This window comes from Ochotona princeps, chromosome 2 (assembly GCF_030435755.1).
Source record: "Ochotona princeps isolate mOchPri1 chromosome 2, mOchPri1.hap1, whole genome shotgun sequence".
Lineage (NCBI taxonomy): Eukaryota > Metazoa > Chordata > Mammalia > Lagomorpha > Ochotonidae > Ochotona > Ochotona princeps.
This window is the reverse complement of record NC_080833.1, coordinates 33,172,641-33,178,488: the sequence shown is the minus strand read 5'-3', so window position 1 is coordinate 33,178,488 and position 5,848 is coordinate 33,172,641. Positions and strand designations below refer to the sequence as shown.

General features: G+C 47.2%; 1 pseudogene; it reads left to right on the top strand.

The window, feature by feature from the left end:
- The first annotated feature begins 4,178 nt into the window (after nucleotides 1–4,178).
- LOC101533760 (enhancer of rudimentary homolog) lies at nucleotides 4,179–4,511 on the top strand (annotated as a pseudogene).
- Nucleotides 4,512–5,848: the final 1,337 nt, after the last annotated feature.

The window sequence follows — 5,848 nt, the reverse complement described above, 5'->3', positions numbered from 1 at the left end:
CTTGGAAAGTGAACAAAGCCTAGCTAAGTACTCGGATCTTGTGAGCTCTTTCCCAGCCCATTCCCTGACCGTACAGGTCAGTCTTTCAATAGCTGCCATCACTGCTTAATAGTGTTTTCCTGGATGTCATACCCAGTTCAGCAATACAAGAAACAAGCATTCAGTCAAACAAGTCATACAAAAAACAGTCATGCAAGAAACAAGTATACACACTAAAAAATAAAAAACACTCTAGTAGTTTGCTTACAGACAGACTGAGTAGCCAGAAAATCTGAGGCAAGATAATCAACTGGGAAAACTATTTGAACTAACATTCAATGACCAGGATAAGCAAAGAAACAGTATTTATTGAGATGGCTTAATAGTTAAAATATCTATATAATTCAGTAGTTTATGTAGCAGCAATAATTGTATCAATCAGGATTCTTGACTGTAAGAAACTAATTAGGTGGAATATCTCTCTCTCTCTCTCTCTCTCTCTCTCTCGTTTTCCTTCTGGGGGTTGGGCAAACTGGGCAATGTAGCTCCAACTGTTGCCAAATCTATGGGTTGGTTTTGGAAGGGGGCAGACTGGGCAGGGTCAAGCAAACCTTAGCTCACCAGCAAGTACAGAAACCAGGCTGTAATGCAGGTCATGCTGGGCTAGGCTGTCACGCCTGCTGGTTTGTGTGAGCCAAGGACAGGAACAGACAGAGCAGGGCCAGTTTTCAACATCTGCCAGCTAGAGTTGGGACTGGGGGCAGGCCAGGTCAAGACAGGATAGAGCATCCAAAAGCAAAGGCCAAGACAGGTGAGGGATTATGCCAAGCTAGGTCAGAGCAACCACTGGTATGTGCAAGATCTATGGCTGGGAACAGGACTGGATGGGGAGCAAAGGAGACGCACTAGCAGGGTTGTGATTCCCACTGGTGAGTGCAAAGGCCAAAGTGGGAGTTGTTATCTGGTCTGGATATGGCTGTAATTTCCCTCGGCACAAGTGTGGGCTGGGTCTGGGATGTGCCAGACTGGGCTAGAATCCAGCAGCCACGGGTGCTCATGAGAATCAGTTCAAATGAGGGCCAGGATTGGGTGCCTGCTGGGTGGGGTTAGGTTGTAGCCCCCACCAACCTGAGCTGGAACTGGAGCGTGGCCCAGGCTACAGCCAAGCTACAGCACCCACTGGCAAATGTCGAGGTGAGGCAGGCCATGCCAGACCGGGCCACAGCACCCAACCAGTGTACCTGAGACCTGGGAAGGAGGGAACAAGCCTAGTAGAGGGCAATAAGGGGCTCCCCTGTTGGATTACTGGACAGCGTGAATTGGGATGGGAGTGAACAAGGCTGGGCAGGACTACAACACCTGTTGGCCTCATGAGAGCTGGATCAGGCTGGGTTAACTCTTCCCTCTGGTGCATGCATAAGTCATAGTGGGTTTGGGTTGGTTGGGCTTTGCCACAGCATCAGCTGGCATATGCTGGCACAGGGGCAAATTCTGTCAAGTAAAACTGCAGAACCACCTGGAGAATACAAGATCCAGGAGTGGGAGTTAGCCAGTAGGGAAACAGTGAGTGTCTCCTTCTTGGGTTGCCACTCTCACTGGTGAACCTGAGAACCAGGACTGGGACAGGCATGGCTAGACAGAGAGTGGCACATGTGTGTGGGCTGGATAGTGGGGCTGGTTAGGTTGAACTAGACTTCAATGCCCATTGATATGTAGGAGAGCTGAATGGGATATGGGACAGACTGGACTAGTCTGCTGTACATACTGGCAAGCTATGGGAACCAGGGCAGGGGGTGGGCCTGCAGGTTGCTCCAACTAGGCTACAGCTCCCACTGGTGTATGTGAATGCCGAGTGTGTGGTGGGCAAGATCGGGTTGGACTGCAACACCCATTGGTTTGTGTAGAAGACAGGGCTAGAGGCAGAACTGACCCAGCAATTGCAGCCATCAGCATGTGTATAAGCTGACTGGGGGACAGACTGTGCCGGACCCTGTATTGGTAAGAACACACAAGAACCAGGTCTGGGATCACCTCAGATGAAGTTTCTATGAGGATCCCTCCAACTCAAGGGGGAAGACAAGGAGGGAAGCCACACCTAGCCTCCTAAAAGCCTCTGCACCCTGGGAGGGACAGCCACACAGCAAACAAAAATGCTTTTAATTGCTGCTGTCTGAAAGTTAGAGGAGGCCACAAAGACAATGTTCTAGTTTTTGCCTTGTTTCAGAGAGTTACATGGTCCTGCACCTTGTGTCAGCTTCACTACCTACTATGAGTCAGCCAAGGATAAACAAAGACTCCAACTTCAGCTGACAATGTTCCCTGTTACTTACACATGGCTGGTGTCATTTATTTATTATACTCCATTGGGCTGCCTTCCTGTGGGCATTTAGATTACGATCTGTAACTTTTTAAAGATGTAAATATTTATTATACTCAACATGCTACCAGGAAATTAACTACTGGGTGAGGTCACTCACAGAAGCTCATGGGTGTTGGAAGGGAGTGAAATTAAAAGACAAGTTTGTTTTGCCATGACCTTGGAGGTACCCATACACACGCAAGCAAACTTCCCAATGGCAGGGAGCAGAGCTGCTTCCCAAAGACGAAAACAAATCCATAGGGAACTCTTTTTGTATTCTAGTAAATCTAGCCCTGACGATTTGCTTCATTTCAATTCATATTCTGTAATAGTTTCCTTTATTTTTCCTGTTTCAACCAAAAGAAGGACAAAGAGAAAGATAAAGCATTTTTTGGTAAGGTTCTAAGATTCTAGATTCCAAGAACACACCACTCTCAGAGTGTGAAGCTCCAAAATCAGGAGCCATGACCAAGAAAAACTGGAAAGAGCATGATGAAAAAAAGGCTGTGTGTCTCCAACTCTGAGTCCCTGCAAGAAACAATTAATTACCAGGCATCCCAGAGAGGAAAGAAGGTATCTAAAAACTCCCAGGTTCCAGTGCATGGGAATAGAGTGAGTGAAACTGGAGACGATCGGCAGTGTTTTCCAGGGAGCAAGGTCCTGGGGGGCATCCCACACAAGCTCGGGGTGCAGCACCCCTGTCAGAACCGGCCGCTGGCTCTGCAGCCAGGGCAGCACAAGTCCCCAGACCCCTCAGCTGAAGCTAAAACTCAGCTTGAGCAGCTCTGCTAGACTCAGGAGGCGCCTGAAAAGGCGTCTCCCTAAAAGAGAACTCCCAGTGCTTAACACAGCAAAAGAGCAATGAACAGGAAAAACATTTGACTTATTTGAAGTACAATCATCCAGAAGTGTTTACCCTTCCTGAAAACAGAAGCAAAAACCTATGAGCCAAAATTAAAAAAACAAAAAACAAAAAAAAAAAAAAAACAAAAAAATGGGGCTGACATTTTGGCATATATCAGGTAAAGCCACTGCCTGCAACACCAGTGTCCCATATAAGCACTGGTTGGAGTCCTAGTTACTCCACTTCTGGTCCAGCTCCCTGCGAATGCACCTGGCAAAACAGCCTAATATGGCCCAAGTGCTAAGGCCCCTGTGCCAACAGCATAGGAGACCCACATGAAGCTCCTGTCTTCTGGCTCCAACCTGGACCAGCCCTGGCCATTGCAGCTATTTGGGGAGTGAACCAGTGGGTGGTTCCGATCTCTGTAACTTTCAAAATAAAGAGTTTTGACCCGAGTTTGACTCCTTTAAAAAAAGTGAAAGGGAAAATAAATGCAACTCGGTTTAATGCGGATTTTTTTTTAAAGATTTTATTATTATTGAAAATCCGGATATACAGAGAGGAGGAGAGGCAGAGAGGAAGATCTTCCATCCGATGTTTCACTCCCCAAGTGAGCCGCATGCGCCAATCCGATGCCGGGACCAGGAACCTCTTCCCGGTCTCCCACGCGGGTGCAGGGTCCCAAAGCCTTGGGCCGTCCTCAACTGCTTTCCCAGGCCACAAGCAGGGAGCTGGATGGGAAGTGGAGCTGCTGGGATTAGAACCAGCGCCCATATGGGATCCCAGGGCTTTCAAGGCGAGGACCTCAGCCCAATGCGGATTTTTAAAAATAAGTATATCCATAGGTTCAAGAAAAAAAACCATGGAAAGATTTGTAGTTGACTGGGTGTTTGAAATGAGGGAGAAGGCCGGGCTCCTCTCGCAGGGATTGGCTGTTGGCCGCGTTGCAGCTCGGCTCCTGTGCAGTAGTGGCTTCAAAGACCAGAGTTTGGCTCGATGTCTCACACCATTCTGCTGGTGCAGCCCCCCCAAGAGGCCGGAAGGCAGAACATATGCGGACTATGAGTCTGTGAACGAGTGCATGGAAGGTGTTCGTAAAATGTATGAGGAACATCTGAAAAGAATGAATCCCAACAGTCCATCAGTCACGTATGATATCAGTCAGTTATTTGATTTTATCGACGACCTGGCAGACCTCGGCTGCCTTGTTAACCGGGCTGACACCCAGACACACCAGCCTTATAACAAAGACTGGATCAAAGAGAAGCTCTGTGTGCTCCTCCGCGGGCAGGCCCAGCAGGCGGGAAAGTAATGGAACTGGCCGCAGTATGGGGCTGGGGACTGGCTTGGAACACAAGTGTGTACAGCTAGCTGTAGTGGGGGTTTTGTATTATAGTAATCCTGTTTCCATTTTGTTACGCCCTAGCCAAGACTGAATGTATTATTACAGGAAGCGTGAGGCTCTTATTCAATCTGCAACCCCCATGGCCTCATTTTTCTTTTTTTACTTAAAACATTTTGATGAGGATTTAGATGGAGATTTTTTTTTGTCAGTTAATATTGGTTCCAGAACTTCAGACTGTTGAGATCTGCTTTTATAACAGTCACTATACTAACCCTTGGAGACAGGATTGGGGGAGGTGGCTCAGTTTAGTTATCTCCTCAAGGCAAACTCTTAGTGGAAAATAAATGTTCTTTAGTTAGAAGAAGAAGAACAAGAAGAAGAAGAAGAAGCAGCAGCAGCAGCAAAGTCCGAAGTTGGAGGAAAATGTGTCTGAAGTCTCTTCGGGCAGATGCTGTATCAGTAATGGGAACAGCGCGGGCTATGCTCTCAGCCTGCCCGGAAGTTGAACTCTGGCTCCATTGTTTTTATTTACTTGGCTGTGTTCAACATTTACCAAATATATTGCCTTGGGCAAGTTATTCAACTTCTCTGAGCATCAGAATCCATAAAGAAATCATTATTTATTGATAAATAATCAATAAAATAGAAGTTGTGATATTGTAATTATAAAACAATCAACACATGGCACTTAGTCAAATGCTTGTCACATAGTAAGCTTTCAGTCCATAGGCCATTCAGTCCTCAGGTGAAGATTTTCACTTTGGAAATAACAGGTTGGTGCATAGCACACACTAATTCTAGTTCACATTCCAAATGGTTGCAGTGTCACAGCCGGGCCAAGCCAAAGCCAGGAGCTTCATCTGGGCCTCACACATGGGTATGGGAGCCCAGGGTTTTGGGTAGTCTCCCACTGCTTTCCCAAGTGCATTATCAGGGAACTGGATTGGAAGTGTAGCAGCCAGGACACAAACCAGTGCCCACATGAGAGGCCAGAGGCATAGCTAACTATGCCACAATGCTGGCCCTCAGAATGGTTTTTTAAAAATATATATACCAAATGTACTTTGCTTCAAAACTACAGACTAGTGTCAGAGATAAAGACTAAGCCAACACACCCTGACACACGGCTTTGAGGTCCAGTCAGCCTTCCATGTCCACCAGTTCTGCAGAAGGGCAGAAATCACACTCCTCAGACGCACGCAGTCAGGCCTCCCTTTAAGGAGCTCCAACAAGCTGGCCTCCCAGCCTCAGGACCTCATCTTTGACTCTGAATAAACTCAAACTTTGAACAGGTCTCTGGCCTAGCAGCCAACATGCCCAC